General features: G+C 42.0%; 1 protein-coding gene across 1 annotated transcript in view; it reads right to left on the minus strand.

Annotated features, from left to right (window-relative positions):
* OPCML (opioid binding protein/cell adhesion molecule like) overlaps positions 1-21,169 on the minus strand; it is a 1,125,121-nt gene that overhangs the window by 707,826 nt on the left and 396,126 nt on the right.

Below are 21,169 nucleotides of genomic sequence, written 5' to 3' on the forward strand. Positions count from 1 at the left end.
TGGCCAGGATGGTCTCAAACTCCTGACCTGAACTGATCAGCCCACCTTGGGCTCCCAAAGTGCTGAGATTACAGGCATGAGCCACTGTCCCTGGCCTCTATCATATTCATTTAGATATGGGATTTACCTACCAAACCATAGCATTTCAATTAATCTATAACTGCACAGAGTCACTTCCTCTGTCTGGCAGAAACTTTCTAGAAATTTCTACTCTGTCAGTCATCAAAACCTATGATATTTACTCACCTATCTCCTTAGTGAATGCCTGCCAAGAATAGGTATTCGTTATGATAGATAAAAGATATCCTCGGAATGTCCTGATACACTTCAGACAAGTCCCAGCTGGGAAAACTCTGGGATGTATGTGATTATAGTCGACTGGCCAAAGCATGAGCTCTTGACACAGATTACAAGGGGGTGATAGGAATCCTGGGCCAAGGGTCTACATGGAGGAGGTTAGAGACTGCTACATCTGTTTATTACTATTCACACAATCTCATTTTTACTCCCCAGGCTGGTGAGATCTGGGGAAACAGTTTGTATCTGATTAGATTATATTCTCATAAATCTTTTAATTTATACTTGATAACACTAAAGTTCATTTGTTTCATGCCTACCCATTTGAGGCTCTTGAAATCTGCCAGCATATCTTCCAGATGAATAGCATTTCATTTCTTGACAATCCTTAAGACCTTCTAAAATATTTGAGATTATAAAAAGTCTTCTATTTGGCTACAAATATTTTAGACAAGTGGTTTCAGAAAAAATGCCCCAAGCAACTTCTAATGTTAACATTTCTGTTCCCAGGAAAGTGATCATTTATAATTATGCCTTATTTTTGGCCCTTAAAAGTTACAAAATATTCATGCCATCTTCTTATGATTATTTGAAGCATATTGATGTGGGGCCTGGTCAAATGCTTATTGAAAACCCATATTTTCAAGGCTCCCATATTCTCATATGCATCCATTTAACATTTGAGAAAGCAACTTAGGAATAGTGTAAAATTGTTGTTCCTGGTAATAGTGGAGATAACACTAGTGGAATATAGGTAGTTGTCCTTGTCTACTGCACTGTGTTTCTGAAAAGAGCACACATGGTGGTAATCCTATAGACATGGACGGAGCTTGGGATTCTTGAATTCTAGTTCCAGCTCAGCTGCTGCTGGTTGCCCAACCTTGGGATAGTCTTGGGGGAGCAGTGGCTAATCTTCTTGGGACTTCCTGTTTTTAATCCATAGTAAGAGTGGTAGGGTAAAGTCTTCTCCAAGAAAAATGGGTTTTGCAGTGTCATCCTGCCGGCTAGTAACAGACCTAGAATTGCTGAGTCAGATCTCTAGTTCCAAAATGTGAGCATGGAAGTCATCAGGCACTTCTGGGCAGGAGGCCTCTGATTTCTGGTTGACGGTTCTCACATCCTCCTGGGTGCTTAGATTTCTCACATTCCAGCACATGCGCATGGTCTGACAGTGGTTCTTCATGAGGAGTGGAGGTGGGGAGCATGGAGAGTGTGTGAGAGCCACCTTGGCACCTTTTTGTCAAAATATATTTCCCCTCCCTATACCTTTCCTCTTCTCTCCAGCACAACTCAGCGTTGATTTACCTAGCTGGCCACCTGTTAATTTCCAGATGATGCTGACATTCGTCTCCCAAATCCACCTCAACTAGAAAATTCAACATACCTGCTGCCCCAGGTAAACTGGAATCTAGCATCTCTCTCAACAAAGGCTTAGCAAAAGCTCGCTGACACTGCTATGGCATTTGGCCCTACAGCCAGCGAGTAATTCTATTCTCCAGCTGCTTTCAGCATTATAAGGTATTCACATTCCCTTTTCATTTGGAAATCACTAGCAATGTGCTTCTAAAATACTGCAAAGATAGATATTCTAAAATTTTCTCTGAGTCTTCTGAAAGCAGAAATAATGTTTTTCCATGACTTTTTCCTACAAAGTGACTTGGAAAAAATATTTCAATCTGCAGAATCAATTCCCTCTCAGACCAGTGCATACACTGTGACAACACCAAGGACATAGATTTGAAGGAGAATTTTCTCCTATGACATCATTCAGTAAGAAATTCCCTCAATTCCAGACACTTTATTGATTATATGGTTTGGGATCAGCCAGCTCATTTGGGTGACAGATGATTCTTGCCCTTGTGCTACCCTTGTATTTCTCAGACTTTAAAAGATTTTGAAAAGATCATGAATATTAAACAGAGACCCTGGGTGAAGAAATTCTCATGCTAGAGACCATATTGTTGTTTATCAAAGTCTGTTTGTGTTTTATTTAGATGCGTATTTGCTGGGTAGTCTTTTTATTGTTTGCCCTGGTGGAAATGACAACCAATAAACACATTTTACAAAATCTTTGCTTTTAAGATTTAAACAAGGGATGTGCCTGAGCCAAGGGCAGCATGCCTCTGAGGGTGACAAGCTATTCTGGACGGGTTCCCCACCTCCCTCCCCGAAGCTGTTTTATCCAGGGCCATCTGGTCAGCCCGGCATGCTTGGAGGAGCAACACAGGGGTCCAGATGGATGGGTTCTTGGAGAGTTCTTTAAAAACCCATGCACCCAACCCCTGAATAACCATACGCCAAAAGGTCACCGCCTCCTGAGTGGCATCCTTCCTGGTTCTCTCTCTGTGGTTTTTCATTTGGATTCAGCACCCTGGTGCTTTAAGGGGTTATGGGGTTTTAATTAATTCATTATTATAATTATCCTAAGTGCTGGTATCGTTAGTGTCAACCGTTCCATGTCATCTGAGGTTTCAGAAAATAAAACCAAAAGGAGGAAGTGGGATATGCTGAGCGGTCTCTGTGCCAGACAGAAGCAGAGCCACCCCCGAGAAGTTGGCAGCATGGGTCCCGTCAAAGATTGTCAGTTTGGTCACTATCCTTCAACATGAATGCCAGCAATGACTACCACACCTTCAAGGTGCAGAAAATGGTGTTATCTATGCTCTGCAGGTGGGTACCCAATGGAGAGAAGGAAATGTAAGAGAAGAGTGCAAACGAGAAGGGGGATTAGTCTATTTCTCCCATACTTAAGCCATGTCCTCAGGAAATTAAAATAAAAAAAGGCATTTTAAGAAAGTGAATTTATTCTCTGATTCTCTTAAGTCCAGCTTTCCCTGAAGGTGAAGGTTAATCAGTCTGACATTTACAGTTGTCTCTCAGCCCTAGGGTTCCCCCATTTCGGGGGCTCTTTGCAAAGCTCTCAGCAAATTCATTAGGATGCAGCCAACCACAGCAGCCTGGTATCAGGACATCTCCTCTGCCCAGGGCACCCCAGACCCATCTTTACGGCTTATCTGCTCCATCACAGATTCAGTGGCTCCTTCCCAGAGAGATAAGTCAATGCAATCTCAACTGGTGGGTTGCTATGAGTGGCACACACTTCACAAGAGTCCCTCAACAGTGTGAGAAATCTCATTAAAGCCTGACATTTGCTGAGCATCCCCAGAGGGCAAAGGTGTCCATACCAATCACAGAGCCCCACTGCAGAGCCCAGCAGGCAGTATGGGGGCATTGAGACCGGGCCGTTATCCTCAGGCCCCTTGTTCCTCAGCCTTCATCACATTCTGCATCCCTGAAAGGCTCATGCACCCCTGCAGAACCCTTCTGATTTGGATCCTCAAAATATTTTCCTCACCTCCGCCCTCCCATCATTTTCCTCATTGTCTCCTTGTTCAATAACTTTGCCAGCAGTTTGTTCAAAACCAGCGTAGGAACCTGAATAATCTTTCCATTCAATTTCTTTCTACCTGCAAGAGACTGGAGAGGCCTAAGGAAGCGAGGTCTTCCCAGTGGACACCCAATGAGGAGCCACTTCTTTCCTGTGTGTACTTGGACGTACTGGGCAGTTGTCTCTGGTTAAACCATATGGCTTGGGAATTCATACAAATAAGGACAAAAAGCCCCAACGGCCTAAGCTTCCCATTGTCCAGGCAACCGTTTGGAATGGCAATTGTAATCACTGGAGATACACTGATTGGCTGCAATCCTGGTTCCAAGAAGCAACATCAGGAGGCAGCTCCTTTCTCAATGCTTTGGATGTGTAGAGACGGTATCTAAGCTACCCCTGGAAGTTGAGGTCACTTTTATATAAACTTGTATCTATTTTCTCTAAGGGAAAACATCCCTTCCCTGGATTCAGTTGTGGTTAATTAATCAAAGCCATTCCCAGTGTCTATGTTTGAGCTTTACCTACCAGAACTCTTTGTAATTCAGCCTCTATCTCTTTTTCTCTTTCTCTCTACTCCACCAATGCTGCAAACATTCTAGCACCTACTGCATCAGCTACGTATTCATGTTTTACATATAGAATCACTACTTTTCACCAAAGCCTGCAAGATATTTATATAATCATTCTATAATCCCTCCCCTAATGGTTGTATGTGAACTGTGTATTAGTGTTCTCCAGAGAAACAAACCTGTACATATATATATACACTATATATCGTGTACATATGTACACATATATATAGTATATATACACTATATATAGTATATATAGTGTATATGTGTACGTATATATAGTATATATACATTATATATAGTGTATATACACTATATAGTATATATACTATATATACATGTGTCTATATATACATGTATATAGCATATATACATATATAGACACATGTATATATACATGTATAGACACATATGTGTATATATACATATATACATGTACATATACACTATATACTACATATACACATGTATATATATGTACTATACACACACACACATGAGAGAGAGATATTATAGAAATTGGCTCACATGGATGTTGAAAAGTGCCACGCTCTGCTGGGGAACCAGGAAAGCAGGAAAGCCAGTGGTATAAATCAACCTTGAGTCTGAAGGCCCAAGAATCAGGAGAATTAAGGTTCCAGGTCTGGAGAAGGCGATGTCTCAGCTCAAACAGAAGTACATTTTCCCTTCCTCTGTCTTTGCATTCTGCTCAGGCCCTCGATGGACTGAAAGATGCCCACGCACACTGTGAGGGTGATCTGAATTCAGCCTGTCAGTTTCAGCGCTCATCTCTTCCAGAAACACCTTCCCAGACACACCCAGAAATAATGTGTCACCAGCTATCTGGCATCTTTTAGCTTCGTCGAATTGACACATAAAATTAATCATCACAAACGGCGCACAGAAAAACACAGAAGACAATGGACAAATGCATATGTGCCCACCATCTAAATGTAATGTGTTATATTCTGTCACTTTTACTTTAGTCGTTATTAAAGAATGGATAAAAATCTTACAGATACAGTTTAAGTCTCTTTTGAATCCTTCTGCCCAATCCTATATAAGCAGCCACTGTTGATGTGTATCTTTCAAGTCCATATTTTTAGAATTCTTTTTGGGAGAACAATGAAGTGATTGAGTAACTTGCCCAAGGCTACTCAGCTACACAAAGATACTGGGCCTGGAATTCCAGCTCCCTCCTGGGATGCGAAGCCATAGGGACCCACGGACAGGTGCAGGAGCTTGACAAAGGGGTAGCAATGGAGAAGGTGCACATCATCGCCGAAAAAGAGAGTGCCTGGAAGAGGGGCAGTTAGGGAGAGATATGGTTGTTTTTAATTCAGCATTCTGGCAGAGAAGTGGTGGGATGGTACTTTAAATGGCATCCACATTTTCACTGCATGGCCAACTCTATTGACACTACCTCCTTTTTCCCATCTCCAAACTTTCAAAATATAATGAGAGTATCTGTAAACCTAGGAAGGGTAACAAGAAGCTGTCCTTAGATCTACCCCTTTCCCTCTTTTGATCCATCATCTTGTACTTCTAGGCTTAAATGGGTTTGCCATGTCCTGTAGTGGATATTCTTCTAGATCCCTGGTAATTTAAAATACTATTATTCTGAAGTTTCAAGATCCAACCATTTTGACTCTCCTTTGTACATCTGTCAAATGATGATAATTACAGGTCCTCTGACTATCTCTTAGGGTCATTTGAAGGAGAAAATGAGTCCAAAGTCATTTATCTTGGCCGGGCATGGAAGCTCATGCCGGTAACCTCCCAGCTACTTGAGAGGCCAAAGCGGGAGGATCGCTTGAGCCCAGTAGTTCAAGATCAGCCTGGCAACCTGGAAAAACCCTGTCTCTACAAAAAATACAAAAATTAGCCAGGCATGGTGGTGCGTGTCTGTAGTCCCAGCTACTCGGGAGGCTGAGGTGGGAGGATCACTTGAGCCTGGGAGGTGGAGGATGCAGTGGGCTGAGATTGCACCACTACATTCCAGCCTGGGTGACAGAGAGAGGCTCTGTCTCAAAAAAAAAGTCATTTATCTAATAAATGTTTACTAATTATCTACAATGTGCACAGGCTTGTGCTACTAGGGATACAAATGTGAACAAAACAAATTGCTGTCATCACAATATATCATCTAATTGAGATAAATTAGATGATTTAATACTAATTTATCATCTAAAAAAATACTAAATGTGTAAAAAAAGAAAAATACTAAAATGTGTTTTTCTAAAAGGGGAATATAAGGGACTATGCAAGCATCAAGGAGGGGTACCTCATACGGACATAAGAGATAAATGATAACACAGGCTTCCAAACGGGGCTCTGAGTGACGGGTCCGGTTGGCCAGCAGAAGACAGGGGTGATTATGCGCTTTGTTCCACACATGGAAGACAATGTGGTTTTTAAGATAGGGTGGTCCTGTGGTGCAGACACCCATCAGTTCACATCACCACAGCATGACTGGTTTCCCTTGAGTTTTTTCAGGAATCCCTTATGCGATCTTCAGCTCCCCTCCTTGCTGTCCTTAGTCCTGATACTCTTTACCGCAGGTTTCCTCACCCATTGGTCTCCAGCACCTCACAGTGACTGCTGAGAGTGGAGGCATACTGAAAACTGATGGAATAAAGGAACTAATGAAGGGTGCCAAATGCATTGGCCGCCCCGTCCCCTCATGCCCAAGGAATTCCTCAGATACCCCTATGGAGGTGGAATCCAGATTCATTGCTCTTCTGACAGTTGTCCTAATGCCTGCCTTGCAGAGTCAGTCTGAAGGAGCTGGCAAATAGCTTTCTCAGCCTCCCCTTCCATTTCGAATGCAAAAAGTAGGAGGGATGAAAAAATGGAAGGGGAATAATCTCCAGAAAGGGTTTCCTTTTATTCCTTTTGGAATCCACTTTTCTGTACCACTCCCTGAGCCAAGTTCTCCACTCCACAAAATGAACTTCTCCCTCATGTGCAGGGCATGGCTCAGACTTTCAAACGGTGTAGTCCCTGCCAGTGGAGAGGACCCCTGGAGGTATCTCAGAAGAAGCGTGAGTCTCCGAAGGAGCCTCAGCTGCCATAGCTTAGCTTAAGCAGCCTTCTCATGGGTGGGAGCTCTTTGTCTACTGACTGTGAACTCCAGGATGGAAAAGATACAGATTCCCAGGCCTGTCAGTGTTGCTCCTGAGAAAAGCTGCATCTTTAAAACCAGCTTTTCATTGACATCAGGAGAGGGAGAGCTGTTACTGTGACCAAGAGAGTGGAAAAGAAATGCCAGTCAAAATGAAGCTCTCATAAGGACCCCAGGAAGCCCTCTCTGTAGCCGGGGCTTCTGCTTCTGGCCACAGTGCAGTAACAGGGACCAGTTTTGCCCGTCTACCTGAAACAATCAAAAAACACACAGAATATCTACAGCAATAATCTTCGAGGCCCTGAACATCAGGTAATGAGAGACAGAGGTCCGCGAGAGCTGGAAAACAAAGTAAACCCACAGTTGTGACAACTCATTGCCTTAAGAGTTTACAGAGGGGAAGGGGAAACAGGTGGGAACTGAAAGACTCTCTGAGTTGAAGAGATGAAGTTGAGAATCTGGGGGAGATCAAAGCAGCTGGAGTTTCCGGAATGGAGTACTAGAGAGCAGAGAGTTAGCTACAGAGAGAGAGAACTTCAGAGATCTACAAAGAACCCCTCCCAAGTACTCAGTTGAGTACAGATCAGACCATGCATGTAAGGGAACTACCCAAGGCAGGGGAGAGGGTTAGTAGTAGCAGCAGGGCCAAGAAGAGTGCTTGCTCCTAGCCACCACACAGGAAAGCTATGTAATGCACTGGATATTGGGTAGAGTACACCGAAAGATCTTCAGTAAGGAGGGATTAGTCCTAAGTTCTGCCTAATACATTTCAGAAGCAAAACCCAAACGGATGAAATTATTTTCATGTAATTCAAATGAATCCCAGGACAAAGGTCAATAATACTTATAGAAAAATAGAAATATCTTGTGCACAACAAGATACAATTCCCCATGTCTGGCATTTAATTTAAAAAGTATCAGGCATGTAAAGAAGCAAGGACTGGGTGTGGTGGCTCAAGCTTATAATTCCAGCATTTTGAGAGGCCGAGGTGGGAGGACTGCTTGAGGCCAGGAGTGTGAGACCAACCTGGGCAACATAGCAAGAACCCATCTCTACAAAAATAATAACAATAAAAAGCTGTGTGTGTCGTGGCACACGCCTGTAGTCTCAGCTACTTGGGAGGCTGAAGCAGGAAGGTAACTTGAACACAGGAGTTTGAGGCTGTTGTGAGCCATGATCGCACTACTGCACTCCAGTCAGAATGACAAAGCAAGAACTTGTCTCTAAAATAAAATAAATACATAAATAAAAATAAAGAAGCAGTAAAATATGATTCATATTGAAAAAATCAGTCAATTGAAAAAAAACAAGAATTGACACAAATTATGCACAGATATTAGAATTAGTAACCAAGGATAGTAAAACAGTTATTATAACTGTATTCCATATGTTCAAATAGTTAAGCAGAGACATGAAAAATGAGCAAACAAACAATCATCTAAGCCATACTTCCAGAAATAAAAAGCTACAATGTATGAGATAAAGAAAATACTGGGTAAGAATAATGACAGATTAGACAATGAAGAAGAAAATACTGAACTCAAATACACAACAATAAAAACTACTGAAAATGAAGCATAGAAGGAAATATATGATAAAAGAAAATGTGTGGAACATTAATGATCTTTGAGATAACTTCAAGAGGCCAAATATACATGTAAATGGAGTTGCTATAGGAAAGGAGAAAGGAACATAAAAAATGTTTTTAGAAATATTGGCCAAACATTTTTTTCATTTACATTAGCACCAAAACGTTGAAATACTTAGATATAAATCTAACATAATATGCACAAGATCTATTTGAGAAAAACTGCAAATTCTGATAAAAGAAATCAAAGAAGACCTACATAAATTGATATTTCGTGTTCATGGATAGAAAGACAATGTTATTAAAACATTACTATGATGACTTAAGACTCTAAATTCTTTAATGGAAACACAAAGACCCCCAAATTACCAATACAATGTTAAAGAAAAACAAAGTAAGAGAACTGGTACTATCCAAATTCAAGACATACAAAGCTACAGTGATCCAGACAGTGTGTTATTAGCGAAGGAACAGACAAACAGATCAATGTAACAGCACAGGGGGCTTGGAAATAGATCCACACAAACATAGTCAACTAAATTTTGACAAAGGAGCAAAGGAAATTTAATTAATAACAGATAGTCTTTTCAAGAAATAGTGCTGGAATAATTCAACATCCACATGCAAAAAAAAAAATGAATCTAGACATCTAGACATAGACCACTATAGGCTGAATATTTATGTCACTCCCTCACTGCCTCCGCCAAAATATCTATGTTGAAACTTTATCCCCAGTGTGATGATATTTGGAGGTGGGAATCTGGGGTGGGGAATAGGTCATGAGGGCAAAGGCCTCATGAATGGGATTAGTGTCCTTACACAAGGGACCCTAGAGAGGACTTTTGTACCTCCCACCATGTCAGGACAGTGCAAAAGATGGCTGTCTGTGAACCAGGTAGCAGGCTTTCAGCAGACACTAAATGTGGGTTTTGATCTTGGACTTCCCATACTCCAGAACTGTAGGAAATAAATGTCTGTTGTTTATAATCTACCCAGACTATAGTATGTTTTTACAGCAGCCAAAATGATGTAAGACACAGACCTTACATCTTTCCCCAAAATTAAATCAAAGTGGACCATAAATTTAAATGTAAAAAGCAAAACAGCACAACTCCTAGAGTATAACATAGGAGAAAATTATTTTAAAAAGTTCAACATCATATGTCATCAGAGAATGACAAGTTAAAACAACTGTGATCTCCCACTACAGACCATTAAAATTTACTACAATTAAAAATAGTGACAACCCCAAATGTTGACAAGGATGTGAAGCAACAGGAACTCTCAATCATTGCTGGTGGAAATGTAAAACGATACAGACAATTTTGAAGACAGTTTGCAGTTTCTTACAAAGTTAAACATAGGCTTACTCTATGATATAGCAATAACACCCTTAGGTATTTACCTAAATGAGTTAAATACTTATGTCCACATAAAAACCTGCCCATGAATGTTTGCATGTATTTTAAGACCTAAAATTTCAAGTGCTGTCTTAACATCTTTGAACCTCACAGAGCCCAGATGTCTAATTGTATGTTCTTTTTGCCTTTATATGGACAACTGGTTTTTGACAAATGTGTTAAAGCAATTCAGTGGAGAAAAAAATAGTCCTTTAAACAAATGGTGCTGGAAAAATTGCATATCCATATGCAAAATAATGGACTTCAATCTATATTTTATACCACATACAAAAATTAACTTAAAATGGATTATGGACCTAAATGTAAAATATAATGCTGTAAAACTTTTAGAAGCATTCATAAAACAACAAAGTGACAGTTGGACTTCATCAAAATTAAAAATTTTTTTGAAAGACATTGTATAGAAAACTAGAAGACAAATACCACTGACAGAAAGTGTTTTCAAATCATACAGCTAATAAAGAACTTGTAGACAGAATATACAGAAACTCTCATAATTTAATGCTAAGAAATACCAGCCCAATTAAAACATTGGCAGATGATTTGAAAAACACTTCACCAAAGAAGATACACCACTGGATAATAAGCCCGTGAACAGATGCCTGACATCGTGAGTTATTAGGGAAATGCAAATTAAGACTGCAATGACAAGCCACTACAACACTATTCAAACAGCTACAATTAAAAAGACTGATTATACCTGGTGCTGGTGAGGATATGGAGGACTCTGTCCTCTCATACACTGCTGGTCAGAATGTAAAATGATACAACTACTTTGGAAAACAGTGTGACAGTTTCTTGAAGAGTGAAGCACACCTATTATATGAGCCAGCCATTCCTCTTTTAGGCGTGTACCCAAGATAAATGAAGGTGTACGCTAATATTCATATCAACTTTATGATAGCTGCAAATTGGTAGCATCCCAAATGTTGACCAACAGCTGAATGGCCAACCAAACTGTGGTGTACCGATACAATGGAATACTAATCAGCAATGAAAAGAAATGGCATATTGATACACACATTTGGCTGAATCTCAAAATACTTACATTGAGTGAAAAGGAGCCAGACAAAACAAGAGTACACTCTCCATAATTCTATTTACATAAAAAAATAGAAAATACAACGCATCCACTGTGATAGAAGCAGATCAGTATTTTCCTGGGATTACAAAGGGAAGTAAAAAAAAAAACTTGGGGGACAAAGTCCACAAAGATACTCAGGGCCCAAAGATATGGAGATGGGTGGTCGGTAGACTGGCCAGTGGCATTAGGGCTGGCATGAAGTCCTGAACTTTTCAGGAAGCTCTGTGAGGGCTTATAACCAATGTCAGAGAAACCTGAAAGTTTATTTCAGGTGGTCGGTAGACTGGCCAGTGGCATTATGGCTGGCATGAAGTCCTGAACTTTTCAGGAAGCTCTGTGAGGGCTTACAACCAATGTCAGAGAAACCTGAAAGTTTATTTCAGGTTGTTTGGTGTCTAATAACTCAGAAATTAAAATTCTGCCTGCAAAGTAGGCCCCACACAGCCTGAAAATTCTCTGCTTTGTTAGGACTCGGAAGGCATGGCCTCCAAATGTTGCCTAATGATAATCAGGGCTTAAGTGGAATCGGATGCAACAGTTCCTGAGATCTGACATCATCCTTAGGTGGCCTCAGGCCCCTGGGTGGCAGGGCGGCTGGAGTCTGGTTGGGAAGCAGTGTCCTGATTGTGCAATCAGAGATAATTGGTTTCTAACTCTGATCCCATTTATTCTTCCCATCTCCAGCCAGGAAAAGCTGCCTTGGCTCCTTTGTTTTTAGCCTCCACATTTTCTTACTGTCAGCTGCTAAACATTTTCGTTTCTTCCATCCTCTGGCATCTTCTCTTGCCTACCTCATGCAGCCCTTCCCTCACCTTCGGGCTGCTCATCATTTATTTTCCTCTCCTTGCCCACTGGGCAACACAGGCAGCCCGTTCTCCCCATCCCCTTTCCAGAAGAACCCCTGATCACCCTCGGAAAATGTGTCGCTTGTGCCATTCCCTGGGAAGTGTAGTAGCTCCCCTCTCTTTCCCTTGAGCAGCAGCTACAGAACCCACTCTCCCATTGATTAAAAACATCCCCTGCTGCCATGCTATTTCTTTAAAAACCAACGATCCCTGTGTCTCTTATAGCAGACTGCCAGCTTCCTGGGGCTTGCCTTGCCACCCCCTTTCCCATCCACAAGATGCTTGTGCTCACTGAAAATGTCACTAGGCTTTTTGCAGACGCCCAAGTAAAGCAGAACTCATTCATTCGGGGGGGGGGGGGAAAGCCTAGGTTGCAATGACTTTACACATCAATAAGACATATGTATAAAGCTGTTCAAGTTGTTAATGATTCACCATGAAACATCCAATATCACACGGGACAAAGCCCTTACTAACCATTAATGAATACGCATACACAGAATATGAGATCTCTCCGGAACTCCTTTCAGCTGCCTTTGATAATACAGGCTCCTGTATCATCCCTGCCACATAATGAAAACCTCAGCCTGAATTGTATCAATGCAAATCACAGGAGCTGCCTGCAAGCTTGTGTATTATAACTTATCTGTGGGGCCAATAAAAAGATATCCCATTATCAGCCTTGTCCATTTAACTATTAATAAGGCCTTCCCAGCCCTTTCATCCCAAGCCCCTTTCCTGCTCACATAACCAGCACCGCAAAACCTGCTTCACTTCCCCTCTTGCACACTTAACTAGGGAAAGGTGCTCCGAGTGACTTAAGCTTCTACAAAATGAAATCCACATAGAATAATAGAAGGGAGTTCTTCAGTGGTGCAAGGTCTTTCCTCCCAAACACTGGAAGTCCCAGGGACTGAGGCACCTCTGTCCTGAGCCACAGTCCTTCCATTGCTTCGGAGAGGCCTTCCTCAGAGTCTTAGGTGGGTGAGTGAGCTGCATATGGCCCCTGTGCTCTTGTTTCCAGGGCAGTGGAGGCAGGAGAGAAAGGGGGAACTGGGCAGTCATTACTTGGTGGATGACTCTCGGCCCTCTCTTCCTGCTCCGCCCCTCGGCCATGGGCTCTCCTCCTGAAATATCCTCCGACTTGCTCCACATCTTGTCCGCTGTCTTCCTTGCTCCAAGGGAACTCTTGCATGAACCCTGCAAAGGAGCCCAGCCCACATCAAGTGAGATGAGCCACCATCCTGCTACGACCACCAGGTGGTACTGTTCTCCCTGCACCCAAAGTCATTCATGCCAGGAGGGCGCAGAGAGCTCCCCGCACCCCTGCTAGAAGGCAGCAGGGAACACCAGTAAGGTTCCTTGGCTCAGAGCTCTTGTGCATAATTACAGTCACTTTCTTTTACTTGTATTTTCTGGAGTATTTTTTCCATTCCCAGACTCTCCTCCTCTTCATTTCTTGGATATTGTTCTATTGCACATTTTACACACACTTACTGATTCCCTTTCTTTCTTGAAAACAGCCTCATATTCATTTTAGAATCAAGAGCACTGAATTGTACAATCACTAAAAGGAAATTTCTGGAAAAACTGCTCTGAAAGGCATTTTTCTCCCTGGTTAGCATATCTTGCTTTGGCTGGCACTCCAGTTTGGTTCATTAACAACGCACAGGCCTCTCATTTGATGGTATTCAACATGCTTATATTATCTCTTGTGATTTTCACAACAATATTCATAACAATAAATAACAGCTGAAGTGTTAGTGATCCCTGCCTGTTACTGAGAAATTTAAGACGGGCACACTAGCCTTATGATTAGCATGTGATTAGCTAGTTAACCGTTGAGGTTCTACCAGAATCACACCCTTTGACTCCCGTTTCTGTCCTGTTTCTCCTTCAACAGCTTTGCCTCTTTCCTGTGCGAGAGGTGGGCGTGTTGATTCCTATTCTTTGCCCTCCATAGTTTTCTGTTTTGTTTTTTTTTTTAACTGTTGGGACAGACTGGGTTTTGTTTTTGAGACGGAAGGAGGGTTTCCTCTCTTAGGAAATGCTCTGCTCAACCTGTCCCTACCCAGTTGAATTTTCTATGTGGGTGACCAACAATCTCCCATAGATATTTATAGTACCTTTAAAAGTCCTTTTCATTGTAATGTTCTGTGTAATCTCCATAACAATTTAGAGTAGGGCAGAAGACTCCCAAAATACAGATGCGAAGACTGAGGCTCTATGGAGTTAACATTCCCACTAGAATGCGCTGGAGTGTCTATGTGTAGCATCCTCAAAGTAGTGTCCTTTTTTCCACTCTGCTACCTCTCTCTACCTCGGTTGCCTCTGCAAATAGCGGAACCAAAAGTAGGCTTCTTTGTTTTATTTAGGAAAGGACATGAAGGATAAGTTATCTTAGAACCACAAGAGAAACAAGAGGTAAGCAGAATGTAATTACCCAAGTTGGAAAGTTGCCATATATAACAGCTGCGGAACTCCACTGTGGGACAAAAAAGCAATATTGACCAAGAAATACCATATTACCCTTAACAGACTCATTCTGATAGTTTGTTCTTCACCCATATTTATTCAAAAGACCTAAGAATCTATCTATTTACTGTGAGAAACTCATTACTGGCATTTGCAGATGCTCAGGGATGTAGTGTATGAGATTGAGAGTAGGAGACACCTAGAAAAGTTAATAATGCATACAGTAAAACCCATTTAGGTTTCTATTTGTGAAGAAGGGCTCTTACGAGTCAAGATGGAGGAGTAAGAGTTCGGAATGATATGCATGAAGAGAAATACAGAAATGGAAGAGTGGGAATAAAGCTTTTGACTGTGGTGTCTATGCCTCTGCTGCCAAACTCAAACCCACCCTCAAACGAAGCAGAAGGAGCTTTCAGTGCAGAGCCCCAACTTTTTTCCCACTTTCTAGAAGATGGAGTTTGCAAGCACTGCAGAGGCAGGCTGGGATCAAGGCTCCAGAAAGCAGCTTCCAGATCAATACTGAAGCCTTTGCAGCACACCAGGAGCAGAGAGTGGCTTGGAAGCATCCAACACTAAAAATAGAGCTGCTTCCTAATGGGCTGGGTAGGCTTACAAGAGGCAGAGGTGGGAGGAAGGGCATTCCAGGAAGAGGCGCTCCTGGAATCAGGCATTCAGGCTGGAAAGAGTGAGAGAATAGGGAAGAGGAGAAAGGGTGGGGAATAGAGAGAGGGAAAGAGAGAGAGAATAAGGGAGTGAGCAGGTGGAGCAAGAAATGCTACATTGGAAGGAAGACTGGAAATTTAGGACGTGGCTCGATTTTGAAGAACCTAAAATGTTGGGCTTTGTTAGTTAAGGAAATACCACTGCAGTTTCTATGTGCAGGGGTGTGTGTGTGTGTGTGTGTGTGTGTGTGTGTGTGTGTGTGTGTGTTTGATGGGGAAGGGGTTTTAATGTGTTTCGTGGGGGTAATTTAGGGAATATTATTTCTCTGTAGAAGGGAATGGTCATCAGAAGTCTACCTTAAAAACTAAATTATTTTGAAAAAATGGTTATGATGGATGCCCTCAAAAGAATTTGCATATTTGCAGGAACAAAAAGGCCAAAAGGACCGTTAACGTGAAGGATGGTTTTGTCATCGCTGGTTTAGCTCCTATTTAACAACAGGAAGCTCTGGGTACTTGTGGAAAGGTTCTGGGAGGTGGGGGGCATTTTTACAGAGCATTTGGCTGAGCCTCTCTTGAAAAACTCTTCTAAGTCTGTGTTTTTATTAATGATTTCAAGTGAACAACTATTCTGCCTTACTAATGCCTTCACTCTTTTGGAAGGCTAGTGAATGGTCTTTGGAGATTTTTGTGTAAATGCTGTTCTTATATTTGCTTATTTATATTTTAACTCTACTTAAAATGGAGATTTTTACTTTTCTGCAGTTTTACTTAGGCACAGAGAGAAACAATATGGATACAACACTTTTCTTCTAAAGATGTTGATATTACTTGCCATGTGTCTGTTTGCTTGTTTTAAATAGAGGACTGACTCATAGCACAGAAGGAATGTCAAGGAGTTCCAGATATTTCTCATGCATTAGGTACTTCAGTAAGAGTCAATATCACGCTGGCCATATTGCTTCTGATATCTTTAGGATCCATAAAAATTGAGTCTGGTGTATCACCATGCTATTCTGCTCCTATAAACCCACTTTGAATATCAAGGTCGCCTGAGACAGGCCAAGGTCCTGGTCAAGAGGGAGGCTCACTCCAAGTTAACATTTTATGTCCTTCCTGGGAAAAAGGACCTAAATGTTGTCATTGTTTCATATTCCTCCCCTTTCCATTTAGGGAGAAGTTTCACACTTTAGCAGCAAATTGCACTTCCTAGCAACATGAGGAGCTCTTAAGCATGTCAGGAAAAATCGACCTCTAGTGAAAGTGTGAACAGTCTAGAGAGGTCTGCAAACAGCAAATTACATGCACCAAGAAGCTAAAATACAGGTTCCTTTTTCAAGAGTTCTCTTAGGAGGGTAGCTGCTATGGTTTGAATGTGCTTTGCCCCCAGCAACACTCATGTTAAAATTTGATTCCTAATGTGGCAGTGTCGGAAAATGGGGCCCCGTGGGAGGTGTTTGGGTCATGGGGGTGGATTCCTCATGAAGAGATTAATGCTTTCTTGAAAGTAAGTTCTCACTCTCACGGGACTGAATTAGTTCCAGAAAGAGTGGGTGGTTCCTCCCCACGTTTGGTCTCTTTGCACACACCCACTCACTATGCTGCTTCTCTGCCGTGTCTGGACGCAGTGCATGACCTTCACCAAAAACCAAACAGATGCCAGTGCCATATTCTTGGACTTTCCAGCCACCAGAATTGTGGGATAAACTTCTTTTGCTTTTAAATTTCCCAGCCTCAGCTATTCTGTTACAGCAACACTAAACAGATTAAGACAAGGGGTGTCTCTGTTCAATCAAGGTAACCATATGGGGAAAGGAGCATCCTTAGAAACCTATTGCCCTCCTCCTCCATACATAGATCTCCTCTATGGTGGCTAGACAGCCAGGATCTACCTCTGATTTGCAGCAAATTTCCTAACCTCTCAAAATCAAGTTTCTTCACCTGAAAATAGGACAATCTGCTTAATTTCCTGTTTGTAAATCCATGGAAATGAACATGCCTTCCATAGCCATTCCCATTATCCTCTTGTACTACCAAATCCCATTTATGCCTAAAAGGAAGGCCCTCCTCCCACAGATGAAGGGAACATCTCCCACCCCACTCCTGGTAGATGCTGTAGATTTTACTGGTTCCAAAGCTGCGTCTTAGAGCGAACCCTCTCTGAGACCCTCAGATGGTCTCACTCAGGTCTTCTCCAAGAGTAGGCATTCATAGAGATGCCTACATAATGAACCTGCCTTTACTGAGCTCCCAAGCATTGCCCGGAATGCTTGAATGATCAGCAAGTCTATTCTCCATTCATAAACCTAGAAAGAGGGTCTTTCATTGACATGAACCTCCTCCCCAGCCGAATGAACAGACTTAGAATACTAAGTACAAGTTAAGTTTCCCAAATTAGAGCAGAGTGTATTTGAAAGTATTTGTTGACTGTATGGAGCTCAGCATACATTTTTCCAGATATGCCATAAATGATTGCCAGGGTGCCTCCACGAGCCCACAAAAGTAATCTAACACGTAATGCTACTGAAATGCACTTATTATGGTGCTGCTACACTAATAATTAAGCAGAATCTGAGAACAATTGAACTATATAAATCAGCCTCCCTTCTATGAGTTCACTGAGGGTAGAAACTACATTAAATTCCTCCTTGCACAGCAAAACAATAATCATTGCTAGCACTTTTACAGGGCTTACTGTGCACCAGAAACCATTCTAAGTGTTTAAATATCTTAATTAATGTAATCCTCACATTAACCTTCCTGTAAGCTCTATTACTATCCCCACTTTACAGGTGAAAAAACTGAGACTCAGAGAGGTTGCCCAGTGCTAAATAGTTAATAAGTGGTGAAGCTGGAATTTGAATCCAATCTGCTTGCCTTCAGATCATCTGCTGTTCCAGAGAAAGCACTAAGGAGACATTTATTGAATATTTAGATCTAAATAAATTGCTTTGTTTTTATTGGGGTTCTGACACTTAGAAATGGGAAGGAGTAATTAGAAGAAATGAGGCAGATTGGACTGATATTGTTCAGTGGGAGTGGCTGATGATTTAGGAGCTGTGGGAACAGGGAATATCACTTTGTTGGGCCATGTCTAATTTTACATATGAATGTGGGGCTTGAGTTTTTCTCCAGTAGGCACATGACTCCAGCACTTCGCATTCGGATCAGTCATGATTAGACTTTTATATTTTCCCCTCACAAATGGAAATAAAAGAGAACAAATGTAATTTTCCTGAGGTGACTAGGGAGTCTTAACAAGAAGAGGAAAAGAGGAAAAAAATAATGAGTTGAGGCCAGGCGCGGTGGCTCACTTGTGTAATCCCAGCACTTTGGGAGGCCAAGATGGGCGAATCACCTGAGGTCACGAGTTCGAGACCAGCCTGGTCGATATGGTGAAACCCCATTTCTACTAAAAATACAAAAATTTGCTGGGCGTAGTGGCGCACATCTGTAGTCCCAGCTACTGGGGAGGCTGAAGCAGGAGAATCACTTGAACCCGGGAGGCAGAGGTTGCAGTGAGCCGAGATCACACCACTGCACTACAGCCTGGGCGACAGAGTGAGACTCTGTCTCAATAATAATAATAATAATAATAATAATAATAATAATACTGATAGGCCGGGCGCGGTGGCTCACGCCTGTAATCCCAGCACTTTGGGAGGCTGAGGCGGGCAGATCACCCGAGGTCAGGAGTTCAAGACCAGCCTGGCCAATGTGGTGAAACCCCATCTCTACTAAAAAAAATACAAAAATTAGCAGGGCGTGGTGACGGGCACCTGTAATCCCAGCTACTTGGGAGGCTGAGGCAGAAGAATCGCTTGAATCTGGGAGGCAGAGGTTGCAGTGAGCCAAGATTGCACCCTTGCACTCCAGCCTGGGTGACAAGAGACTCTGTCTCAAAATGATAATAATAATAATAATAATAATTATAATGAGTTGAATGCCAAAGTGTGTGGACTTGAGATTGCCTCGTGGAGTGAAATGACCACTGCTGTAGCAGGTGAAGGAGAGGAACAAGGCAACATGGTGCAGGCACGTGGTCTCCATTCCAAGCGGGGCTCTCCCATGAGGCCTCACCCATTTCTCCACTGACATCCTTACTCTTGTTTCCAGATCCAGCCCTCCTGGAGTTCACACATTCTTTTTTCTCTCTCTTTGGCTTGCTTTCCCTCTCCCTTTGGTTTGTATCAACTGTGCATACAGAACTGGTTCAACAAGTCTTCAAATTTTGCTCCACAAAATAGTCTTCATCTTTTTTGGGTTCCTCAAGTCCTCTCCTGACCAGGGCAGCCCTAGCCTTTTCCCACTCTTCTCAACCCTTATCTCTATCTATCTTAAGCCTGTCTCTCTCTCCTTCATTACCTACAGATGACGGCAGTTCATAACTATCGCTTTCACACAGATGCTTCCCATATCTTTATTGAATCTCACCTTTCTCCTGCCTCCTGGGACCTTCACCTGGCTGCTCCCAGCAAGACTTCCTGCTTTCTCTCCAGGGACAGCATAAGTTATTGCACTGAGCTGTCAACATAGCTTCAACCAGCATAACTGAAGCTGGTTCCCACTCAAATGTTTCTCCCTAATTTCCTTAACAATACTATTTAACCATCCAGGATAATAATGAAGATTAATATTTCTACCTTCTCTATCCCCTAATTTCAACCTATCAACAAATCTGATCCATTCTTCCTTCTCAGGTTCTGCCTCATCCATCTTTCCTTTCATTCTCATTACCTCCACCCTGACTTTCAAGCTGTCCTCATTACTATGCCAAGTTCCTTGGCTTTTAGGGCATGAGTTTGCTGGGTTAGAGCCCAAGATCTGACTTTTAAGAGCTCTATTAAATAATAATAGTACATACATCACAGAGTAGTTGATATGATTAGTTGGTTGTGTGTTAATTCTCAATAAGTAGTACTTATTAATATCATTTACTTTCCTCTAGTCTCACCTCTATTTCAATCCACCATGTCTTCTACCAGCAGAACACTTTTTAAAATGTATTGTTCTGACAATATGACTTCACTAATCCAAAACCAAAAAAGGGTCGCAACTCATTAATAAATAAATTCAAAAGTCTGTAGCTTGGCACTCAATGTTCTTCTCAACATGTTCCCCAGTGGCCTGACTGTCTTTATTCCACTCTGGTCAGAATGATCGTTCTATTGCTCCCAAGACCTATGTCTATGTCACTCTTGCTGTTTGGAAGTCTTCCCAGCTTCACACTGGAGCCTAAACTCTGCTCAAGACATTGCACTGTTGTCCCTGGTTATAATTTCTTTAACTTCCCTTGACCTGTTTTGCATTTTTATCAGAATTGCTTACTCAATACAAACTACAAATACTAACTACTGTCTATTATTTTTATCCCTAGACTATCAGGCCAATGAGGACTGGGCTTTCATCTTACTCACATGGGTAGTCCTGGCAGTACATAGCACACAGTAGGTTTCTCATGCTTTTTGCTGAATAAAAGTGCATGAGCTGCCTATTTCCACTGACACACTGAATGGTTGATAAATAAGAGGTGTGAAGGAATGTGCAAAAGGGAAAGTAGGGTGAGCATGGCATAGAGATGGCTGTTGTATGATGGGAATTCTGATGACTTCAGGCCAAAGTCCAAATCCTTTTTCCCCAAGTGCAAGGACTATGAGAAGGCACTTGGAGGTCTCTGCCCATACAACACAGTCTGGGCAAAGAACTCCAAGT

The sequence above is a fragment of the Pongo abelii genome, chromosome 9 (genome assembly GCF_028885655.2).
Source record: "Pongo abelii isolate AG06213 chromosome 9, NHGRI_mPonAbe1-v2.0_pri, whole genome shotgun sequence".
Lineage (NCBI taxonomy): Eukaryota > Metazoa > Chordata > Mammalia > Primates > Hominidae > Pongo > Pongo abelii.